Source organism: Lissotriton vulgaris, chromosome 10 (assembly GCF_964263255.1).
Source record: "Lissotriton vulgaris chromosome 10, aLisVul1.2, whole genome shotgun sequence".
In the NCBI taxonomy this organism is placed as follows: domain Eukaryota; kingdom Metazoa; phylum Chordata; class Amphibia; order Caudata; family Salamandridae; genus Lissotriton; species Lissotriton vulgaris.
Genome location: NC_141698.1, coordinates 1,011,992,723 through 1,012,018,223, shown reverse-complemented (window position 1 = coordinate 1,012,018,223; position 25,501 = coordinate 1,011,992,723).

Sequence of the window (25,501 nt, the reverse complement as noted above, 5' to 3'; positions counted from 1 at the left end):
CACCTTCCTACAGGGTGGAGATTTCAATTCAGTTGTCTCCGGTAGTGTAGATCGAACTCTACAAGTTGTGTCCTGACAAAATGGCGCCGTATCTCCGTGATATGTTTTTAGAGTCGCAAGACATCGGCTCCCTTCCTCGTGATCAGCGTCTCGCTACCATTGTGGTTATTCATAAGGAGGGGAAACCGCGAGATCGCTGTGCGTGCTACAGGCCCATTTCGCTCTTAAACGCCGAACCAAAGATTCTCGCTAAGTTGCTGGCAAACCGCTTGATAAAAGTAATTAGTGACTTGGTTCATCCGGATCAGTCCGGTTTCATCCCACACCACAATACAGCACTCAATCTGAGGCGCTTGCACAGTGTTCTCGCGAGGGCGGCGTCGCTTCGTGAGCCTGCCATTTTGGTTTCCTTTGATGCTACGATGGCTTTTGATACGGTGGAGTGGCCGTACCTCTGGGGTGCTCTTGCGAAATGTGGTTTTGGTCCTGGTTTCATTGGTTGGGTGAAACTTTTTTATGAGGAGCCATTGGCACAGGTGGTAGTGAATGGTCGAGTATCTAAGCCCTTTGTTCTTGGGAGGGGTACGCGGCAGGGCTGTCCGTTGTCCCCGCTTTTTTTCGCCCTTGCCTTGGAGCCCCTGGTTGCCTGGCTGCGATGGAAGCCTTCGATGAAGGGTATTCAGTAGACCCCGGAATTCGAGGATCGCATATCGCTCTATGCTGATGACATTTTGTTGTACCTCATGTCCCCTCGTAAGTCGTTGAATGTATTGTTTGATGTGCTCACCTCGTTTGGAAGGAACTCCGGCCTTGTGATCAATTGGACCAAGTCCTGTGTGTATGTGCTTTTGGGTGATACCCCTCCTTTTCCGTGCCGTTGTCCCATCCAGGTGTCGCAGTCGGGATTTAAGTACTTGGGGATTTTTATAACTTTAGATCCCGTGGCTCAGTATGATGGTAATCTGCTCCCTCCTCTTCAGAGGTTACAATCTGACGTGGTGGGCTGGCTCAGGCTACCACTTTCACCACTTGGGCGTGCAGCTCTTTTTAAAATGATGTCCTTACTGCGATTTCTATATGCGCTCCAGAATACGTTTGATTTTATTCCGGTGAGTTATTTTCGGGAGGTGGAGAGTTTGCAGAGACTATTTATCTGGGATGGACGCTCGCGTATTGCCCTCGCCAAGCTCACGCTTTCTTGGTACGATGGAGATATAGCACTCCCGGATATCGGGCGATATTATTGGGCCTCTCAGTTGGGAGCGATTAATCATGGAATGTATGGACCAGCTACTAACCCTGCATTCGAGATGGATAAGTACTTGTTGCCGGGTGGAGACTATAACAGAGCCCTGTATTCCAAAGCAGTGGGAAGGGAACTATCGGGACCTACCAAGATAGCGGTACGAGTGTGGCATGATGCAAATGCGGCAACAGGATGGAGGGATCGACTGACCCGTGCAACTCTGCTTTATGCGTCTGAAAGACTGGGTTGCCTGTGGAAAACAAAAGGATTTGAAAAGTGGGATATGATTGGTATTAGTAGGGTGAGTAATCAATGGGTCATGGGTAAAATCAAGACCTTCAAGGCACTGAAGGCAGAGTATGAGCTGAGTGATAGAGAATTTTTCCGTTATGCACAGATAACCCACGCGTTGAGTTTGGTTTTTCTTAAGGGTATTGACATCCCCGAATCCTCCCCACTAGAAGATCGGGTGCTTGATGGCCACGTGCCCAACAGCACTATTTCTTTGATATATAAGAAATTGATTAATAATCGAACGGATCTATTGGTGCGGCTCAGGGAGGTTTGGACCAGCAACGTTTTCGAGTTGGAGGACGAGGACTGGCAGTCGGCGCTATCCTCGCCGAAGGAGGTCGCGATTCCGGCCTGCCTCCGACTCGTTCAACTTAAAATCCTGCATCGGATATATGTCACTGGGCCGCGCTTGATTCATATGGGTTATTCAGTGGATGGGTTATGTAAGCGTGGTTGTGGACTGGTTGGAACCTTCCTCCATATAATTTGGGAGTGCCCGGGGGTGGTGGCGTTCTGGAATCGTGTACATGCTGTGATGGAAAGAGTCGCAGGGGTGACATTATTACCCGAAGTGAGGCGTTGCCTGTTGAATGTCTGGGAACCGAATGACTATGATGTGGCACAGATGCAGTGGGCGACCCTTGGTAATATGATCGCTAAGAGAGACATCGCTCAGTTGTGGGGTTCCCAGCGGCCGCCCACGGTTTTGGCATGGAAGGAGAACATGGTCTGGTGTATGTTCAGGGAGAAGACGGTGTATGTGGCACGGGGCAAACCCAGGAAATGGAATAAAATTTGGAGCCAATGGAACTCCTACTGTGGAAATATATGCACGCCTCCATTCGTGGAGACCCCAGAGGTTCCCCTTTCCCCCTGACCCAGCATTCCAAGTCTTGTGTAGCTTTTATGAACACTGATCTTGTTTCCTCACTGGCCCCCCCCTTGCATCAATGATGTTTGTATTATATTGTACTGCAGTTTCCTTCCTCCTTGAACACATGTCCGACTGTATTGTCTTATTGCCTTGTGTATAAGTTCTTTTTCTTTAATAAAATAAAAATTATAACAAAAAAGTCAAACATCTGCATCCGATGCACTTGGAGATTCAGACAATGCTCCGAAAGGGATCAATAGTACCGGTGTAAATCTCCCGAAGGTGATTTTATTCCAGTTTTTCAATGGTGACCTACTCTGGATCTGAGAACTCTAAATAATTATCTCAAAAAGCAGTCCTTCCAGATGGTTTTACTCCAAGACATACTGGTACTCTTAAACCCAAGGGATCATATGACCACTTTAGACTTGCAGTATGTGTGTTTCCACCTCCACATTCATCCTTCCCACAGGCAGTATCTTTGGTTTGCTGTAGCCGGAGACCATTACCAGTTCAAGGTACTGCCATTCTGCCTAAAAGCAGCCCCAAGAATTTTCCCAAAATGTCTGGCTCCAGTGGCGGCTGTTCTAAAGAAACCAAGACACCAGGTGTTTCCTTACCTGGACGACTAGTTCATCAAAGCGCCTTCACGAGCATTGGCTCAGTTGTAAACAGTGGCATATGTTGAATTGTTTGCTGAGCTGGGTCTGACTCTGAACACGGAAAAGTCATCCCTCCATTCTGCGAGGAATATCACGTTCTTGGGAGGATTCTGGACACCACAGTAAACAAGGTGTTTCCTTCCATGGAGAGACAACAGAGGCTAATCTCTCTGTCCCAGGCATTTGCAAAAAGAAAGTGTCTTTCAGTACGCCGTTACAAGTCACTACTAGGAACAATGTCCTCTTGCATCCCTTTTTGCCGATTTAAGAATGCATCCGTTGCAGGAACAACTGGATTGACAATGGCGTCAAGCAGTGGGATCCTTTAACGACATTATAAAAATCACACTGGCCATGGTTCAAGCAGAAGCATGACGAACCCAGCAACGAAATCTGTTGGCCTTACCGAACCAGCTCTGCTGGTTATTACCACTAATGCATCTCTAGAAGGTTTCTTCACTACCTCCAGGTCTGAGGTAGTTTTGAAGTAACTGGAACAACAGCTTCACATCAATCTACTAGAACTCAGGGCAGTGGGATTAGCATTTCTGGCATTCCTGCCGAGAATACAAGGATCGGCTGTACTAATCAGGACAGACAACAGCAATGCATTATCTCAACAAACCGGGTGGTACGAGATCGCTCTCCCTGTCTCGGGAAGCCCAGGAAATATGGAAATGGGCAGTTCAAAATGGAATATCCCTCAAAGCGGAACATCATCCGGGGGATCAGAATGTCAAGGCGGACACTCTGAGCAGGCTCAAATCAACCTGTCACGAGTGGGATATCAATCAGGAAATTCCGAAGGTGGGGAAAACCAACAGTGGATCAATTTGTGACAGCCTGAAATAAAAAATGCTGTTCCTTCGCAAGCTGGCTTCACCAACGATGGTCTTGGGGGAATGTGTTTTTGATGGCATGGTCAGGTGTCTTTGCCTACACGTTTCCTCTGATTCCTCTCCTGCCACGCATTCTGACTAAGATCAAGAGAACTGTGCAGAATGGTCCTGATCGCCCCATGGTGGCCCAGACAACACTGGTTCACGGAGCTTCTTCTGCTGTCGGAGGCTCATCCAATTCGCCTTCAACCAATACCTACACTCTTGACGATGTCCCAGGGACAAGTACTTCAACCAGATCCGAAATCACTGTTTAGCGGCTTGGATACTGAACACTGTGAATTTCAACATTTAAATATTTCATCTGAATGCAAGAAATTTTTGTTCTGGTTCCCACCTGTAACAATTTGCAAGGTGAGACTGAGTTCACTCCCCTCGGGGCATGCAGATCGTTGTACTTAATCCAGTCGTGGCTTATAACAGAGGAAAGTGGAGGGGCTGTTGGGGTTGGGGAAGGGAGGGAGGAATAAAAATGAAACTTACCTGTAGTCTGATGCCGCTTCAGCTCCGATACTCGTATAGGATTCCAGACTCCCCAACGCCAATCCAGATGCCACACTCTGGTATTACCCACCATGAAAGAAGAATCTGGATTGGCCATATCTGGCTGGTTCGACGCTCCAGCAGGGACTGACAGCCTGTGCTCCTGTGTCCTGCTGATGTGTCCAGGCAACATCCTGGTGATATCTAAGTGCATATGTTGGTTTGGCCGTCCTAAGGTAGCTGGCCAAACCGACCTGCACACTTGGTGCCCTGTGGTCACCACTCCTGCTGCTGATGGCCCTGCACTGAAGACACCGTTTGGGCTCCGAAGTAAAATAAAATGATGATGAAGCAGTTTTATTAATTGCTAATATTTTATTTTTATTTTACATGCATCTGCGGGTTCCAGAAGTGGGGGGGAAGCTCCTCCACCATAACGGGGGAGCCGCCTCTGCCTTAATCTGCCTGTTTTGCAGACCCAGTGTTCAAGCTGCTCTTGGCTCTTCCTGGAAAGTCACAGCACCTACAGGAATGACAGGCTCCTTCCTTCTCCGCATGCAGGTTGGCTTCAAGGTGCTTCAGGTCAGAAGAACGGGTTGTCCCTTCCAGGCAAGACTTATGATTTCCCCTCACATCTGGTAAGCTTTCTGTTAATCAGACACCTGCTCTGGGTGCACAGCAGTTCTCGGAGTACTCTCTGAAGTGCTCCCTTCTCTGGTTACCGGAAGAGATCCCTTTAACCTGAATAGACTGCAGACTCTTCACCCCCACAATATACCAATAGCAGTACTCCAGGAAGACTAATCTGGCGCTCCTCTCAGCAAGAAGCCTAATTGAGTTTCCAAAGGAGCTTAGTGTGCCTGTTCCGTCTTCGGTGTCTTAAGTCTCTTCAGCTTCAGGAATGTCAGCAATACACTTCTACTGTCTGGCAAACTACCTAGTGTCCATCGTGTGCACAGGACTAGACCAGAGCCTTTCAAAATATACCCACTGGTCTCCATTACTCTGGCTCACTCCAACACACAATGCATGTACCACACTGGCCACATACACGCATAATGTGGGATATAAGGGCAAAGATCAGGATTTGCACATAGAAACAGAGCTGTACATGAGTGGGCCTCCATTCAGAACGGTAAAAAGGACCAACTATGGATTTGCAAAACCTGATCTGCTACCACCACTAATTTCAGTGGTAAATTGTTGTTACAAACTACTGTCAGTAAATGTGGGTAGGCTTGGCCCCTCTAAGTCACAAAACAGGTCCTGGTGCTTATTTGTGTTAAAGGGAAGGCCTAGACCACTGCACACAAACTATATTAGTGTGGGGCTAGGGACAAAAATTAACAAGCATTGGTATACCCAATAGGTCTCGCCTTTGGGACCTCATAAATGTGTAGCTAGGCAGCACATGATCCTCTTTGTAACAACAAGCAGGTGGGTTTACGTTTTACGTTTTCAAAGCTTTATTCGACTTCAGTCATAAAAGCATTTCCACCCTAGCACTATACAATAAATACTAATTCTTTAATACACAACATTTTAAAACAGTTATTAAAGTTATCCGTCGAATACAATAAGCTACTAAAACATTGAGAACACCCTTAACACTTGCTCACACAGCTAATCATTAAAGGCAGTATTGACCAAGGTTACATCACAGCATTTTTCCTAAAAGAGTACGTGTTCGAATTACCCAAGCCCAAGCCAGAAACTTTGCAACAGCAATTGCAAACAGTGGGGAGCAATCGGTTTCCAAGATTCTGAGTGCTGTTGCTTGGCTACGTGTCCCCATGTTGAGGCAAACAGGTCTTATCCATTTGTGCCGTGGGTTGGCATATAAAGGGCAAAACAGAACATGGGAGACCTGCTCGACTTGATCTTGGCAAGGATGACAATGTTCATCCCAGGATGTAGACCATTTCTTTTTGAACGCATTAACAGGGAGTGATCCGACTCTAAATTGGAAGTACAACTTCCTATCGTGCGGCTTCTCAATCAAGTCCCAATAAACTTTGCACAAGGGAGTCATTTTTAGGTCCAGGAAGCGTCTTGTCAGCGAGAGATTAGTCCCGTTGGCAAAGCTTCTAAGGTTCACCATCTCCCAGTACATTTGTTTCAGCCTAATCTTTGATGGGAAGCAAGACACATCAGTGTTACCCCACAGGTGGTCTAGTTTTAGCTGAGACAATACCCCCCGCAGTTCTTTCAGCCATACAATTTTATGGAAACGGTCAAGTTGAACAATATCTGTCAATGCTGAGGCATAGTGGGCTAGCTCTGGGGTCACCATTAGACGTCTCCAATAAAGCAGTGGACGTAGCCTTGCTAAATCCGCGATGTTATTCCTGCCAAGGTCTAATTTTAGAGGAATGGCAGGCGTTCTTTGCGGAACCCCTACCAGCCTCCGTAGAAACTTGTTTTCTGCTTTTGTCAAGTTGGCTATGTTACAAAATCCCCACAACTCTGCACCGTATAAACTTGCACTAATAACTTTCATTTGGTAGATCTCAAGAGCACAATTTACTGGTTTAGTGGCAGAAGCTCTATGTTTAAGTAATAAAGCTCGAAATAATTGGCTAAACTTTAATACAGCAGTGTCTATGTGTGTGTTCCATTTCAGGTTCCCCTGTTGTGTTATACCAAGGTAGGTGAAAGCTTCTACCTGCTCGAGGGGAGTGCCTTTAAAGGTGATTACACCTTTAAACGACGAATGACGGTTCATACACATAAACTTTGTCTTGCTGGTATTAAGTTCAAGACCTCGGGAGTCACAGAACACGCCAAATGCATTGACCGCTTTTTGGAGCCCACTCGGTGTACGCGATAATATTAGCGTATCATCCGCAAACATTAGTACGGGGACATGTGAGCCAGCTATTATAGGGGCATCTGAAGGGGATCTCTTTAGGAAATCTACTATTCTATTTATATAAATCGAAAACAAAGTTGGAGCTAGAACGCAACCTTGCCTCACCCCACGCTCTACAGGGAAAGGCTTGGTTACTTCTCCCTGTGACCCCCATCTAATTTTTGCAAAGTTGTTATCATGGAGGCGTACGAGGAGGGTAAGGAGTTCTTGACTTATCCCTGCTTCAGCTAGGACCCTCCAGAGTTTGTCCCTGGGGACTAAGTCAAAAGCTGACTTTAGGTCCACAAAGACAGCATATAGGGGGCCGTTATTTAGGGTAACATTCCTCCAGTACAGGGCAATGAAGTAAAGGACCTGGTCGATGGAGCTTGTCAATGGACGGAACCCCGCTTGGTATGGTGACAGGATGTTCTTTTCCTCTATCCATGCCTGGAGCTTGTTCTGCACCATACGACCCATCAGTTTCTGGGCCGAGTCTATCAGACTGATGGGTCTATAGTTGCTAGGAAGGGATTTGTCACCTTTTTTTAACACAGGGATGATTTCCGCACCTTTCCAGGACAGAGGTACTTCGCCACCCATCGCCACTGCATTGACAAGCCAAGAAAAATATATACACCATGTGTTCCGGTCACTTAGATAGATGTCTGCTGGTATACCGTCCATGCCTGGCGCTCTTCCCCTTGTTATACCATCAAGAGCAAGGCTTACATCTTTTTCGTTAAACACATGATGCTTGTAAAAGACGATTGGTGGCAGAGTAACACAAGCCTGCGATTGGTTGCGGGCATATTGAGGTTCGAAGAATTCAATCCAATCATTAATGGCAACATGGTTTTGAGGGGGGGCAGCCATCCCTCCCCTATCCCACTTTACCGTGGACCAGAATAACTTTGAATCTTTGGCCGCGCATGCACTTTTGAGCTCACCCCATAATTCCTCGTCCCACAGCCTCTTCGCCTGCCTTTGTATGCGTCTATAGGAATCCCTAGCTTCTCTAACTGCATCGGGGTTGCCAGATTGAAGCTCTCTGCTAAGATTCTTGCGTGCCAGTCTACAACTTTTGTCATACCACCCCTGCCTACTTTGGTATCTTTTGCCCTTGTTGTTGCCTGTGGGTTTGAGAAAAAATGTTTGTAGTCTGCAAAAAAGGTTATTATGGGCCTCCATCACTATGTCTCAGAAATTGGAGTTACTGGTGAGTAGTTTTAGGTTATTTACTTCCTCTCTTACTACTCTCTTAAGTTCATCAAGCTTCCCCTCGTCCTCTACTAACTTCCCCCATTTTAAATGCCGCTGGTTGTTTGTACAAACTAGGTCCAAGGTCACCCTCGCTTCTTCAAGTACTACTCCACTTCCCTCTGAATAGGGCTTAAGGTCCATGCACAGCGGGTTGTGGTCGCTTTCCATTCTTTTTACTATGGTCATGTCAATCAGTTTACTCCAGACCCTCGTGTCTAGCAGAAAGTAATCTATTCTACTGGCTGACCGACCGTTATCGAATGTGTTGTGCCCGGCTCGGTCTGAGAATGTGCGACCATTTGCGGCTCTAAGGCCTCGGGCTAAGCAGAGGCTCTTCATTTGAATTGCCACCGTACTCCATCTTTTGACTGCAGCAATCTCAAGTTGGGGGATTCCCCATTTACAATCCTCTTCCTCAGCTAGGAATTTGCCCTCTTGTCCCAGGGGTTCAAAGGTAGTATTGAGGTCCCCCCCTACAATGATAAATTGATCTAGGGGCAATAATTCTAGCTCCTGCTCAAGGATCGTTATTACGTCAGAGGTCTTTCCCCCTCTGACCACCCTTGCATATATGTTGAAAAGGGCTAGTTCTTCACCATTGCCCCATCTAATGGTAACTGATAGTATATCCCTAGTAGGGAGGGATCTTTGCAATATTGTGCAATTTAGCGATTGGCGAATCCAAATCAGCATACCTCCTGATGGGCGCCCTTTACCATTTGCCACTGCAGGAATAAAAAAGTTGAGGTACACCACCCGATACACAGGGCTTAATGACCATGATTCTTGGAATAATATAATATCGTGTGTATCGATAAAAGCACACCATTCAAGGGATGTTACTTTGTTCGCTATCCCAGCAAGATTCCAAGAAATGAAGGTCAGGGTTGATTTAACTGGGGTGGGCCCTAACTGGCCAAGTCTTAATAAATTGCTTGTATTTGTGTGGTGGTCTATGGTTTTTGTGACTAAAGGTTTTGAAAGAATGCCAAGAACTTCCTCAGAGTGAAACTCGGGAAGTGGGTCATTACCTTTACACTGCGCTAGACAACTATACCCTTCCGTAATATCCTGCCACCCCTCCCTTTCATTACTATTAAAAGCTACCATACAATTGGGAACCTGAGTCAGGAGAAGAGAGCCCTCATTATTGGCACTACCTTTATCTGGATTCGCATCATGAGAGTGTCCTAGCATAATATTTTCACAGACGAGTCAATCGCAATCATTTAAATTTGATAATGCTGCAAATCTGTTTTCTAGGTTTACACCCCAGTCACAACTTTGGGCACCTTTGCATCCACCCCTACCCCTTCTGTTAAGCACTGTGGTCCATTTAGTCCTCAGAACACTTGGTTTTGCAATGAAGCCTCTTCTGCTATAAAAGAAGTCGAGTGTGAGAGGGATGATTTCTGCTTTCCTCCGTTGGGGGGGGGTAGAAGATTAAGTAAAATATCGGGCAATACTTCTGGCCCTTTGAAATTAAGTACCACGCAGTCGCCTTTGAATCTTTTTGGACTGCTGCCTATCCATTTCACTCTTCTGGCAGTTATTAGTTCCTCTGAGAGTTTTTGTTTGCCCCAGTGGGAGATATGCATGTTATTAATCAGCCAGTATAGAGCTTTACTTAAGAGTGATTGTGGGGACTCTGTCTGGCCAGGCTTCAGGGTTGGTACATTAGCTAGGACCAGAATCAGTGGGGATGCTTCTACTATTAATTCCACTGGACCCATTTCCAGGGAAGAGTCTTCCATGTCCCTGTTGCATATCAATGGATCTACTGGTGGATGAGTATTGGCTCCCAAACATGGGGTGGGGACAAGGGGGTGAGTCGGAATCAACAGCTTGCTACTCACTCCAATTTCACCCTCCCCATGTTTTGTTTGCTCAATTTTGTCCGCCACTTGATTCGGTAGTTCCCCCATGTTTTCATTTGTTTTCAGAAGGAGTCCCTCGAGTTTATTAACTTTGTCAGTGAGTAGGTCTATCTTGGATAACAATGGCTTGATAATACCCCTTATTTTTTGGTTGAATAATCCCATGAGTTTTTTGATGTTGGCCTCGTCCCATAACGTACTTCCCTCATCCTCTACCCCTTTGTCCTCTGCATCATTTTTCCGTGGTGGGGTCGCCGGTCTTTTCCTGCTAGAGCGTAATCCGCCACGCTTGGGTTGGCCCTTTGTAGCCCCTCTGGTCACCCTAGGTGCGGGAACAGGCATAGGATTCGGGAGGTTATCATCCACTATTTCTAGATCCAGGTCTGTGGGATCATGAACCACCTCGTCCGCTGTGCTCAATACTGCAGGTGAGGAAGGATTGTAAACGGGGCTTTCAGTTCTGTTCTGGGAAAGGACCATGGCTTCACTAGAGTCTTCTATTTCCTGTAAGTTAACTAGGGGTAGATCGGTAGAAATATTAATAGGTGTTGGGCTCAACCCTAGTAAAGACCTTCTATTGTTGTTTATCTTGGTAACCACTTGGACTAAATAATTATCCATAGTGTTTGGAGGAGCAGTGCTTTGCTTTTGTTTAGACATAACTATTACAACAAATAGCAGACCCAGTGACCCAAAATGTATAACAAAACTATTATCCAGGGCCACTAGTTACAAGCGCTTTAAAGCCTCTCTTTGTGACCTTTAATAAGCGTTTTTAGTGTTTCAGAGTAATCACGAAAAATGATGGCCACTCACGAAGATAAATGGACAGCGTTCCTGGCCCAGTCCAGTCTCTGCCAGTCGCGGACTGTCGCAGACTGTCCCACCCTTGCCCCGGGCTTCTCCCGGACGCTCCCGCGCAGCGGGGTAGGACGAGTTGATTTGTTTGGTCAAGGTGAGAGGGGAGGAGCATGCAGGGAGAGCGGCCCAGGTGGTGTCAATTGGGTCTGGCGGGCGCTCCTGGGACTTGTAGTCCAGCGCCCGCGCTCGCTCGCAGCCCCACACAACACAGACACCTCACGGATGCTTGATAATGCCCCCACACGAAGCGGGACCCGCGAGCAGTTTTTGTTGAAGCCGGTAAAAGCAGGAATGTCCTCTGCAGCACAATGTCCAAGCAAAAGCAGCGTTGGCAGCGTCAGCAAGTCCTGGTAGTTTTTGTTGAAGCCGGTAAAAGCAGGAATGTCCTCTGCAGCACAATGTCCAAGCAAAAGCAGCGTTGGCAGCATCAGCAAGTCAGCAAGTCCTGGTAGTTTCCCAACCAGCAGCCAGGAGTAAACGCTTTTTCAGTGAGAATGGTGGGGAGGAGCATGCAGGGAGAGCGGCCCAGGTGGTGTCAATTGGGTCTGGCGGGCGCTCCTGGGACTTGTAATCCAGCGCCCGCAGCCCCACACAACACAGACACCTCACGGATGCTTGATAATGCCCCCACACGAAGCGGGACCCGGTTCCGCGAGCAGTTTTTGTTGAAGCCGGTAAAAGCAGGAATGTCCTCTGCAGCACAATGTCCAAGCAAAAGCAGCGTTGGCAGCGTCAGCAAGTCAGCAAGTCCTGGTAGTTTTTGTTGAAGCCGGTAAAAGCAGGAATGTCCTCTGTAGCACAATGTCCAAGCAAAAGCAGGGTTGGCAGCGTCAGCAAGTCCTGGTAGTTTCCCAACCAGCAGCCAGGGGTAAACGCTTTTTCAGTGTGAATGGTGGGGAGGAGCATGCAGGGAGAGCGGCCCAGGTGGTGTCAATTGGGTCTGGCAGGCGCTCCTGGGACTTGTAGTCCAGCGCCCGCGCTCGCTCGCAGTCCCACACAACACAGACACCTCACAGATGCTTGATAATGCCCCCACACGAAGCGGGACCCGCGAGCAGTTTTTGTTGAAGCCGGTAAAAGCAGGAATGTCCTCTGCAGCACAATGTCCAAGCAAAAGCAGCGTTGGCAGCGTCAGCAAGTCCTGGTAGTTTCCCAACCAGCAACCAGGAGTAAACGCTTTTTCAGTGAGAATGGTGGGGAGGAGCATGCAGGGAGAGCCGCCCAGGTGGTGTCAATTGGGTCTGGCGGGCGCTCCTCCTGGGACTTGTAGTCCAACGCCCGTGCTCGCTCGCAGAGCGGGTTCTGCAAGCAGTTTTTGTTGAAGCCGGTAAAAGCAGGAATGTCCTCTGCAGCACAATGTCCAAGCAAAAGCAGCGTTGGCAGCGTCAGCAAGTCCTGGTAGTTTTTGTTGAAGCCGGTAAAAGCAGGAATGTCCTCTGCAGCACAATGTCCAAGCAAAAGCAGCGTTGGCAGCGTCAGCAAGTCAGCAAGTCCTGGTAGTGGGTTTACTTAAACTCCCGCACTGAAACCTGCTCCCACTTATAAAGTAGCTGTATTAGCCTTTTAACGTGTGACGGGACGATTGGAACCAATGGAACACTGGCCTGTGCATGCTGAGGATGTCATTTGTAGGGTTAGTGCAACCAGCACTGGTAAGACTACTACGATGTCCCCGAATATAGAATAAATTGCATGACAAGACTGTGGTGACATCTGAGGTTCTAGGAGAAAATTGAAACAAGACTACGAGTGTATGTACCTGACTGAGCTTATAGCACGCTAAGGGTTGGGGGGGCTCAACATATGAACTCTAACCCCTGTATTGACTCTACCGGTACTATTTTTGTGAAGATGGAGATTACTTTCTTTTTTGAAAAATGAGCAAGTAATAAAGTTGAAAAAAGTATAAAAAACAAAAACCTTACATTTTATGAATAATAAACACAACACATGGCTGCCTGAGGAGTATTGCTACCCTTGTGTAACTGACAGATGAAACAGAGCTGCTCACGAACATCTAGCTTGCCCATGCTGTAGCTGTCAGTCAGTCTAGTGGTGCTGTAGGGGCTAGGACGGGAAGCCGCTAGAGTTCTGTAGTAGGGGATCTCTGTATATAGTCATAATCTAGTGAATAGTCCCGCCAATGTGCGTGGACCCCCGCAATCAAAAATAATCTCTTAAGTTGTCAAATCATGCAGAAACTGCAAAGACACTTAAGAGAGAATTTAAAGACAAATAATGCAGCCTATATCCACAGGCTACACTGTCCAGTACTTCAACTAGAAATTCCACCAAACAAAACCACACACAACCCAGCCTGCCCAGTTTCTTCTATAGAGAAACTTGCCTCTACCAGTAAAAGACTCTGGAATGATAGAGAGGAAGGCATGGACAGACAAGCCCCATAGGCTGCCATTATGTGGCTTGAATAGGATACTGTGCCTTTAAGAGAACTTTCCAGAACTTTCTCCCAGTATCCCAGAATGCACAGCAGGTCCCTTTTACTTTCAGTTCTTTTTTCCGGCTCCTGCTAACAGGACCCTGGCATTGAGCTCTCCCTTTTTTCAAGGATTTATATTGGATTTGAGTTCACTTTTTTGATAAAAGTGTTTGCAGTTATATTCTTGGTGTCCCTTCTCTCCTGTGTGTGTTTGTCAGGCTTTTAGGACTCTAAAATGCCTGTTCTTTTCGACATATGCCCAGCATGTGGAAGGAAGAAGACCAAGACTGATCCACACGACGTCTGCATTATTTGTCTCCCTGAAGCACATGTCCCTGAAGACTGTGACTTCTGCCAGAACCTTTCAGCAAGGACCCTGAGGGACAGGCTGAAGATAAGGCTTCAAGGCCTGGAAGAGAGACGACTGCAGGCTGCAGGTGGGTCTGGGCAGACTGGGAAGGTTCCCTCTGCCTCTGCTGAGGCCTCTGGGGGGCTCCCCAGAGGCAGGAAGACCAGCAAGCGGTTCCGGTCTCCTTCGGCGTTGATTGCATCAACAACGACATCGAGAGGGATGACGACGGTGTGTTCCCCATCTCCCCGACGCTCCGGGTCGAGGCGGCGTGAAGATTCGACGTCGAAGAGCCTGGTTAGGCCTCCGTCGAAACCACTGTCTACGGCGTCTTCGTCGTCGTCGTCGACGTCAACGTCGAGCTATCGGCGTCGAAGGAGAAGCCACAGGCGTCGGCGCTCGTCGTCGAGGCGATACCGCCGGTCGCCGGCGAGAAGACGGTCGGCGTCGAGGGGATCCTCGGCGTCGAGGACCTCGAGGAAGAGGACGACGTCGAGGAGGAGTCGACGATAGTCGTCGAGAAGGGAACGTTCGGCGTCAAGGAAGGAGAGGTCGACGTCGCGGAGGCGACGTTCGACGACTGAGTCGCAGAGGCGACATTCGACACTGGAAAAACGACGATCGGAGTCTAGGAGAAAGAGGTCAGCATCGAGGAGTCGTTCTCACTCCCCGAAGCGGCGCAGAAGGAGTTCTGGCGCCAGAAGTCACGCTGAGTCTGGTGGAGGGCGCCGGAGACGGCGATCACATACTGGAGGGGCTGGTTCGCAGTCCCCTCCTCCGAAGAAGTCACCGGGCTCGGTGTGCTCTGTGGTATATACACCACCTCGGCCGAAGACGCCTCCTCCCCTATACCTAAGGAGGATCCTCCCGTCAACCCTCCTCTCCCACCACTTCCTCCCTCGGGACAGCCACCACCTCCACTCCCGCCACATGGGCCCGCCCCTCGGCCGGAGATACCTCCTGTTCCTCCGCCAAGATCGGTGTCACTACCTCTGCTGCCTACGCCGCCTAAAGGGACTCCAAAACCAAGACCCCAGGATAGGCCACGAAAGACACCCCCACGGAAACCGGCGGAGCGCCCACGAACAGGGAGGTCACGCTCTCGCTCCAGGAGGAGGGAGCGTTAGCGCCACAGGTCGTCCACGCGGTCGAGACGCCGCCATAGGAGGCACAGATCTCGCTCTCACACAAGGTCCTCAGGGACCAGGGACTACTCTCCGACTTTGTCGGGATCACCGGACACAAGGGTGTCGCCGGTTGATGACCTGGTGGCGTTTCATGATGGCCTATTGAGAGGCGCAGCCAAACTGGGCATATCCTTGACGGTGCCCACGCCCAAGGCATCGGTTATTTTGGAGACACTGCACCAGAAACACCTGTCTCGTCCACTACTACCTCTGGTGCCGGGCCTAGAGGAACCGGCCATGCACTTTTTCTCACCCCGGCGGTGACTAAGGCGGCCCCCTCGAGATTACAGAAAAAATACCGGGCTCCCGATTCGGATTCGGCTTTTCTGAGTGCGGAACCTCCTCCGGATTCTGTTATTGTGACGGCGGCCCGCAAACAGCATGCCACCACCCCGTCATCCACGGTCCCCCCAGATAGAGTCTAGATGGATGGATTCAGCTGGAAGGAAAGTGTGTGGAACATCGGCGACCTCTATGAAGGCTGCGAGTGCCACGGCTTTGTTGGGACGCTACGACCGCGCCCACTGGGACTCCCTCCAGCAGTTTGCGGAACACTTACCTTGCGAGAAGCGGGAAGATTTCCAGGAAGTGTTAAACGAAGGGATGCTGGCAGCGAATCAAATTATCAGCGCTGCAGCAGATTCGTCCCTCTTGGCGGCGCATGGCTTTTGCCATGGGATTAACCAGCGACGTCATGCCTGGCTCCGCCTTACGTCACTGAAACCAGACGCACAGCAAAGGGTTGTCAATCTTCCATTCTCTGGCGACACCCTCTTTGGGAAACATGCGGATGACGAAATGGCCCGCATGAAGACGGAGGCCGAAACACTCACGGCTGTGGGTCTAGAGAAGCCCAAAGAAACGAAGAAATCGTACCGCCCGTTCCAACAGCGGTTCGGTGGACAGGGCAAAGGACGTGGCCAAGCTTCGGGACAGTCACAACAACAACAACAGTTCCGTAAGCCGTTCCAGAAACGCCCGAAGGGCAGGGGAGGCCAACAGTCGGCACCAGCGACCAAGGGCCTGGCCGGGTCTAGGCCCTGAGCACTTACTTCCCCCGGATCCGTTACCCACTCCGGTAGGGGGAAGCATTCAATTTTTTCTGGCAGAGTGGAGAAAAATTACTCAGGACAAGTGGGTGCTGAATATTGTTTGCAATGGATACAGTCTTCGGTTCACCAGCCCGCCTCCCTCAATTCCACCGGTCAGCTCGCAGTTTCAGCTGCGCGAGCTCCAGGCGAAGGCAGATATCCTGTTAAGGAAAAGGGTGATAGAAGACGTACCTCTGTCTCAGAGAGGAAGAGGTCTGTACTCCCGGTTCTTCCTGGTTCGCAAGAAGGACAAGAACGAGTTCAGGCCCATTCTGGACTTGCGGCAGGCAAACAAATGGATTTGCAGGGAGAAGTTTTGCATGCTGTCGTTGCATCAGATCTATCCTCAATTGCAACAGGGAGACTGGCTATGTGCTATAGACCTACAGGATGCGTACTTCCATGTGCCCATTGCACACAAGCACAGGAAGTTCCTGCGGTTCCAAGTCGGCGCCAATCATTATCAATACACAGTACTCCCATTCAGACTAAAGTCTGCGCCGAGAACATTCTCGAAGTGCATGGCGGTGGTAGCAGCACACCTGAGGAAGAACAAGGTGTTTGTCTACCTGTACCTGGACGATTGGTTGATCAAGGCCTCCTCCTTCTCGGAAGCTCAAGCACACTTCCAGAAGACGTGCGTTCTCTTGAACAAGCTGCGGTTGCACATCAACATGTCCAAGTCTGTCCCGACTCCGGTCCAATGCATACAGTACTTGGGAGCCTCCATCAATACGCTGTCAACAAGCGTGTCTCCTTCGGAGGAGCGACTATTATCACTCCTTCGGAAGGCTCAGGCTCTTTTGACCACTTCATCTACAACAGTGAGGACGATGTCTTCTCTACTGGGATCGATGGCCTCTTGTATCTTCCTGACGCCGCACGCACAGCTGCACATGAGACCGCTGCAGGAGTTCTTGGAGGACCAGTGGGATCAGAGGAAAGGATCTTGGGACGACAAGATACGACTGTCTCTGCATGCTCTTCAGTCTCTGAAGTGGTGGTGTTCAGCCGAGAATCTCCTCAGAGGGGTTCCCTTCCACAAGGACATTCCCTCGCAGACTGTCGTGATGGATGCTTCTCTCCACTGGTGGGGGCGCACTCCGGAAATCTACAGATTCAATGAACGTGGTCCCCGATGGAGGCCACGTATCACATCAATTTCCTGGAACTAAGAGCGGTTCACTTGGCACTGAAGGCCTTTCATCCGTCCTTTTCAGACCAACTCTCTGCTTGTACAGACGGACAATACGACCACGATGTATTACCTCAACAAGCAGGGGGGTTTAAGATCACGCACTCTGTCGCAAGAGGCGCAGGTGATCTGGCACTGGCTTCTGGCCAGAGGACTGACGATAACTGCTACCCATCTGCCAGGTGTGCAGAATGTTCAGGCGGACGCACTGAGCAGACTGATTCAGGAAAACCACGAATGGGTCATAAACGACGAAGTACTAGGAGAAGTCTTCGCAAGGTGGGGGACTCCAGACGTAGATCTGTTCGCCACCGCCGAAAACAGCAAATGCCGAGACTTCGCCTCCAGGTACTACCAGCAGGGGACGCTGGGGAATGCGTTATAGATCAACTGGTTGAACAGCTTTCTGTACGCTTTTCCACCCATTCCCCTGATTCCGGCGGTGCTCATCAAGCTGGCCCGATCCAGGGCTCGGATGATACTCATTGCTCCGGAATGGCCCAGACAGTGGTGGTTCACGGACCTGCTTCACCGGTCTCCCCTTCCTCACATTCGGCTGCCGTGCAGGCCGGACCTTCTCACGAAGTTTGGGGGGCAGATGTTGCACCCCAACCTCTCGTCTTTGAGTTTGGCGGCATGGCTCCTGAGATAGTGCAATATGGCCATTTGAATCTGCCCGAAGATTGTATGGACATACTGTAGGAGTCTAAGAGACCTTCCACTCGGACTTCCTATGCTTACAAGTGGAAGAGGTTCTGTATCTGTGCCAGTCCAAGAACTATGACCCGACGACGTGCAAGGAAGACGTCATCCTTCCTTACCTTCTACATTTGGCGCAGTCTGGCCTTAATGTTCATTCCATTAAGGTTCATCTTGCTGCATTGACTGCCTACAGGAAATGCCCTTCGCAGACTTCCTTCTTCCAGATCCCTGTGATCAAAGATTTTTTGGAAGGCTTGAAGAAAGTGTTCCCTCCTGTCAGGCTTCTGAAGGAGCCTTTTGAACCTATTCATAAGGCTTCGTTGCAGCACCTGTCCTGGAAGGCGGCGTTCCTCGTGGCCATTACATCGGCCCGCAGGGTGAGTGAAATTCAGGCGTTGTGTTGCCAAGAACCTTATACTGTCTTTCATGCTGCTAAGGTTGTTATGCGTACTCACCCTAAATTTCTTCCCAAGGTTATTTCTGATTTTCATGTCAACCAGACCATAACATTGCCTACGTTTTTTCAGAATCCTTCATCTCCAGCGGAAAGGTCTCTACATTCCCTGGATGTTAGGAGGGTGTTGAAATGTTATCTGCATAAAACCAAAGATATTCGTAGGTCAGACCAATTATTTGTCAATTATGGATCAGTCAGGACGGGTCTTGCTACTTCTAAGCAGTCCATCTCTAGGTGGATTGTGTCCTGCATACAGCTTTGTTACCAAAAAGCTAATAAGACCTTAGTGGGTAAACCTAAGGCTCATTCCACCAGGGGAAAACCTGCCACGACAGCTTTACTCCGTAATGTTCCGATTGCAGAGATCTGCAAGGCGGCCACTTGGAAGTCGGCTCATACCTTTGCGAAGCATTACTGGCTGGACTCTGATGCCAGGGTAGATGCTGAGGTTGGGCAGGCTTCGCTGCGGAATTTGTTCGCACAATAGTGGTGTTAATTTCTTTTCTCCACCGCCGATTTGGTGTGGGGATGGGCTTGCCATTCTATTCACTAGATTATGACTATACACAGAGATCCCCATACTACAGAAGGAGTAGTTTCTGTCCTGTAACTCCAGTTCTGTAGTAGGGGTATCTCTGTTATAGTCATAAGCACCCGCCCTCCTCCCCGGTGGAGATACATTTTCATGTAAGGAATGCTACAGGTCTGGCGTGCTATGCCTTCAAAAAGAACTGAAAGTAAAAGGGACCTGCTGTGCATTCTGGGATACTGGGAGAAAGTTCTGGAAAGTTCTCTTAAAGGCACAGTATCCTATTTAAGCCACATAATGGCAGCCTATGGGGCTTGTCTGTCCATGCCTTCCTCTCTATCATTCCAGAGTCTTTTACTGGTAGAGGCAAGTTTCTCTATGGAAGAAACTTGGCAGGCTGGGTTGTGTGTGGTTTTGTGTGGTGGAATTTCTAGTTGAAGTACTGGACAGTGTAGCCTGTGGATATAGGCTGCATTATTTGTCTTTAAATTCTCTCTTAAGTGTCTTTGCAGTTTCTGCATGATTTGACAACTTAAGAGATTATTTTTGATTGCCGGGGTCCACGCACATGGGCGGGACTATTCACTAGATTATGACTATAACAGAGATACCCCTACTACAGAACTGGAGTTACTGGACAGAAACTACTCCTTCTAGTCAGTTCAGAGCTTTGGAATGTACCACACCGAAAGCTGCCTTGGGATCTGCTGTAAAATAACATCTCTGTCATTCATGATACACAAAGCAAGCATAGAGAGTGAGCTGAGCTTGCCTCTGCCCAGATAGCGCCTTAGAGGTAACATTTGGCACCCCTTCCGTTCACCCTCTTCAACTGTCTGTGGGGAAAATAACGAGGTGACCTGCATGTCCCTGCGCAGTGGTATCGCCCATGGCGCATTAGCAAAGGTCAAAAAGTTGGGTTGGGGAAGCAGTTCAGTTTTGTGCGCTCATATTAACAAGCAACCAAAGTGCATGGCTATTCCTAAGGGTCCCGGGTCGCCCAGCCATAAGACATGACAGCCACTGACTTCCGGTATTTTAGTTTCCGCTGAGCTTGATAGCTGCTGGCATTTGAAGGCTCTTGTACAACTGAACATTTCCGTCCCTGGACTCATTTTAAATTTCATGTATATTGCCATAGCAGCGATTGGATCCATGCGTGGGGCAACATATTCCACACAGAGCGATGTAGAAAGTAGGGATGTAAACGTGCGGGAGCATATAGAATATCTGACTGCAAGGCCCCTGAATCTTCAAACCCTGTTGAGAAGAACACCGAGACCAACAAGCCTGCGAGGGGTGCGCGCGCTGCATCCCCTTGTGTATTATCGCAAAAGTTATGGTGAAAAATAAACACACGGTGAGCAAAACAAGAAGTCTGGAGATGAATTAGAACAAATATGATTATTTTAAGTTCAGCTGCTACATCTAAACAAGCATGTGTGGCCACGCTAAAGATTGGTGAAAAATAAACACACAGTGAGCAGAATAAGAGGTCCAGAGACGAATCGGAAGCACAGTTATTGGCAAAGATCAACAAGTTGACAAGGGAGAGCGAAAGTGAGACAGGAAGTGGAAGAGCAAGCGCGCGTGGCCACGCTAATTACAAACAGATGGCCCCTGCGTGCCGCTGCTCGCTCCCGCAAGGTGGATGCCGCTACATGCACGAGTATGTGGAAAAGAGCAGACCAATTTCTAAAGGCCATCTCCTAGAGCAGCGCATGCGCGCTGCGCTAGGCTTGACCTAAAAACCAGGATGTAAGAAAAATAATGTTGTATGATTGGTAATGGTGATCTGGTCAAATAAATGAGGTGCAAGTGTTCTGAGATGGATGATAATCCTCGTAGCGAGGTCGCCTGCAGTGGGTGTCTCGCGGCCACAAATTTTCCGACTTGTGTTCCGGGTGCGCACTCGCGGCTCATTTATCTGACCAGATCGCCATTACCTATGATACAACCTCATTATTTTAAGTATTCTGCTCACTAATTAGAGTGCCGAAACTTTGACCAGCCCGGTTGGAATTATCACAGGCGGAGCAATTACATGATTTTCAGTATCTCATTCAGCCCTGAGGAAGTCACAGGATTAATTCCATAAGCGACAAAACACGTGTTGGCTGGTTTTCTCTTGCTCACTTTTGAATAAATCAAGAGCAATTCAATGAACTCTTCAAAGTTGTATATTGACATTACTCTATATTGAATCATACCTCAGTTTGCGTGTGCCCAGGTCTTAGCTTCTCAAGCTTGGTGGAACTAATGTTGCAACCAGCACTACATTATAGCAATTTGATTGTTTTAGGTAACTTAAACTTCAACTTTGATGACCACGCTAGCAGTGAAGCTCAATTCCTGCATCCGGAATTAGCCTCCCTTCAGCTAGAACTTACATCTACTCTCCTGACACACCAACTAGTTTATATATTAAACCCTTTTTTCTAACCGCTTAGATTTAGAAACAGAACCCTGATTGCAGTCCCTTGGTCTGACCTTGTGGCTTTTTCTATTCCTCTAGCTAAATCTCCCCCTACTGCTAGAACAGGATTAAGTACCCATCATAAGAGATGGTCCAGATTCAATTCTGAGAGCTTTACTCATGCTCTTTAACAGAGTCGTCCTCTCCTGGAAAAGCATATTAATGTGGCAAGCAGAGTAGTGGACAAATGGATTACTGAAACTGAATGTAGTGTCTCCATGGACTTCTAGTTCCCCCTCGCAGACTGACTAAATCAGCGCCCTGGTTCAATCAAGCACTAATGACAGCAAAAAAATCCTGTAAGCGCTTAGAGCGTAAATGGAGGACAGATTTTTTGGATCAAAAGACCGCCTATAAGTTAAACTTAAAGAACTACCATTCCCTTATCACGAAAACCTGTGCTGCCTATTCCGATAGAATAGACCAGGTAGATAACTTTTCTAGAGAACTATTTGTCATCCTCAAAGACTTATCCTCTCTCTCAAGAGAGAGAGAGAATTATGGCACCTGCCAACAGTTTGTTAGTCGTGTAACCAAATTACCGACCTTTTTTTGCTGCGAAGGTATCTAAAATATATAATGCCTTTCCTGATGAGGCTCGCAATGGGATGCTTTGTCACACTTGGAGGACCTCTTTGTTTTGGGCCGACTCCCTCTCCCCTTACTGGAAGATTTAAAAGGGGGAAGCTCTAAGGATTAAATCCGGCTCTCCAACAGACCCAGCCATGCCAAAAATCATGAGGGAAGGTCTGGATATAATATTGCCCTACATACAGCAGCTTCTGGAACTTTCCTTTTATGGCGGTGTGGTCCCAAATATATGCTAGCAAGCAATTGTTCTCCCCTTAAAGAAAAAGCCAGCAGCAGACTCGAATCTGCTGGAGAAATTGCTCCCTATTTTACTCCTGCCCTACTTCTCTAAAAAAGCAGAAACTGTGGTGAACACACAAGTAGTTGCACATATTAGCCAGCACAATTTTCTTCACCTCACACAATTAGGCGTTAGAGCTATGTACTTGTGGAGTCAGCATTGCTCCTTGCACGGAGACAATACACAAGCGTGCTGATGAAGGTCAGACTGTTGCCTTCGTCCTGCTGGACCTCTGTGCAGCATTCAATATGGTATCCCACAAACTGCTCCTACAACGTCTTAGATCAGGTGGGCTGGATGGAGCCTAGCTAAAATGTTTGATTTCCTTTCTGCACTGCAGGATCGTAGCTTCCAAGCTTCACAATGCCCACATATCTCCAAATTGCAAAAAATACAGTTGATGGATCGAATGCAGAACAATGTCTTACATTCACCCCAGTACAAAGATCTGGGCCTAAATCCGTCGTTTTTTTGCACTCCACACCACCCTAGGTCAGACAATGGCTATATGCAAATCAGCCTTGACCCTGTGCCTCATGGGAACAGTCCAGCCCGAACTACCAAGCCATGTCTTTCCTAGACCGGAATCAAGCATCCAAGGACTGGTTTCTGGCTATCAGCCTTCTTCAGCCTGGATAGCTTGACTCCAGTGATGTGGAGAGCCTGGGACTCACGTCTGAGCATACCCAGCCCACTCGGGGTGAAAATTGCAAAAAACACAGTTGATGGACAGAATGCAGAACAATGTCTTACATTCACCCCAGTACAAGGATCTGGGCCTAAATCCATCGTTTTTTTGCTCTCCACACCACCCTAGGTCAGACAATGGCTATATGCAAATCAGCCTTGACTCCGGTCTAGGAAAGACATGGCTTGGTAGTTCGGGCAGGACTGTTCCCATGAGGCACAGGGTCAAGGCTGATTTGCATATAGCCATTGTCTGACCTAGGGTGCTGTGGAGTGCAAATAAACGATGGATTTAGGCCCAGATCTTTGTACTGGGTTGAATGTAAGACATTGTTCTGCATTCTGTCTATCAACTGTGTTTTTTGCAATTTTCACCCCGAGTGGGCTGGGTATGCTCAGACGTGAGTCCCAGGCTCTCCACATCACTGGAGTCAAGCTATCCAGGCTGAAGAAGGCTGATAGCCAGAAACCGGTCCTTGGATGCTTGATTCCGGTCTAGGAAAGACATGGCTTGGTAGTTCTGGCTGGACTGTTCCCATGAGGCACAGGGTCAAGGCTGATTTGCATATAGCCATTGTCTGACCTAGGGTGGTGTGGAGTGCAAAAAAACGATGGATTTAGGCCCAGATCTTTGTACTGGGGTGAATGTAAGACATTGTTCTGCATTCTGTCCATCAACTGTGTTTTTTGCACATATCTCCAAAAGCATGGCACTTTCAGAGGGGTCCCACTGGGCTCAATTCTGAACCCAACTCTTTTTAATCTTTACATCACACCCTTGGTGGAGATTGTGGTAAAGCATGCTTTCACCATTGTATCCTATGCAGATGACACACAGCTTGTCGTTACCTTGTCCCATACCTCTGACGAAGCAGCCACCGAGTTTTCTTCCTGTCTGAAGGACCTGGCTTCTTGGATGGCAAATAGCCTCAAATTGAATGGTAGCAAAACAGAGATCCTGGTTGTGGAGAAATCCCCCTCCATCTGGTCCTCAGGATGGTGGCCAAAGACTCTGGAACTTACTCCTACCCCTAAAAAGGAGGTTAAAAACCTATGAGTCTGGTTGGACTCTATTCTCTTTCGAGACCCACAAGGAAGGGTGCAGGGAAGGGCTTTGGAATTCTCAAAATGTTGAGGAAGTCCTTGGATATCCTCCCTACTTCAGCCAGGAAAACCCTGTTCAACGCCCTTGTTACGTCCCAACTGGACTACGGAAATGTCCTCTCTCTAGGAGCTATAAAAAATGTCTTCATAGGTTGCAATGTATTCAGAATGCAGCATCCCGCTTAGTCCTGAATCTACTTAAGAAATCTTCCTCCGGGAAAGCTCTTGATTACTTACATTGGCTGCCAATTAACAAAAGAATCCTTTTTAAAGCCTCATGCTTTTGTCATTGGAGCTTGCAGGCCAAAAGCCTCTGCTACATTCATGATTTACTCGCACCCTATAATCCAATGCAACATCTCAGAACGACCGGAACTTATCTGGTCAAAGTTCCCAAAGAGCAAGGATGGGTGCGCGTTTGTTCAGCTATCTGGCAGCCAAAAACTGAAAAGCACCAATTCTCTCTCTCTCTCTTCCGAACCATCTGAGAATCTTTTCCGGAAAAGATTAAAAACTTGGCTTTTTCAGCTCTGTGTTTTTTGTGTCCACTCTCCCCTGTTTTTCTGTGTCCTGGCTTCTCAACCTTTCCGAAGAGTAGTCTCAGCGCAGGGACATACCAGTTGGTGTAACCAGGTGCTTTTGTAAGTGATATTACTATTATTGTAGATGAAATTTGGGCCTAATCTTATGAGTGGTTGCATAAGCACGTCCATTTACCACCCATGGAACCCAACTTGATTCAAAGCAGCGCATTGCGCAACTTGGGATCTGCATTGGATAGTTTCCCAAAGTAACACAGATTAGCGTTGGGTGGTGAATCTAGGCATAACACTTTTCACTAGGTTTGCATTACAAAAGTAACAGAAACCTAGTGCAAGAGATTCAGTAAATCTGGGCCCCGGAGTTTACTAGTGGTCAGAAGGTTGGTGGTCCATCAGTGAAATTGTCGTCTTTTATGATTAGGCTTCAGGACATCTTGATCCTGCTAAGCTGGATATCTGATTTTTAACTGTGTTCACTGTGACACTTTGACTAGGACTATTCTATGGAACCATCACAAGGATCTCACTAAAATCCTTCTGGGAGTGATAGCAGTCCATCAC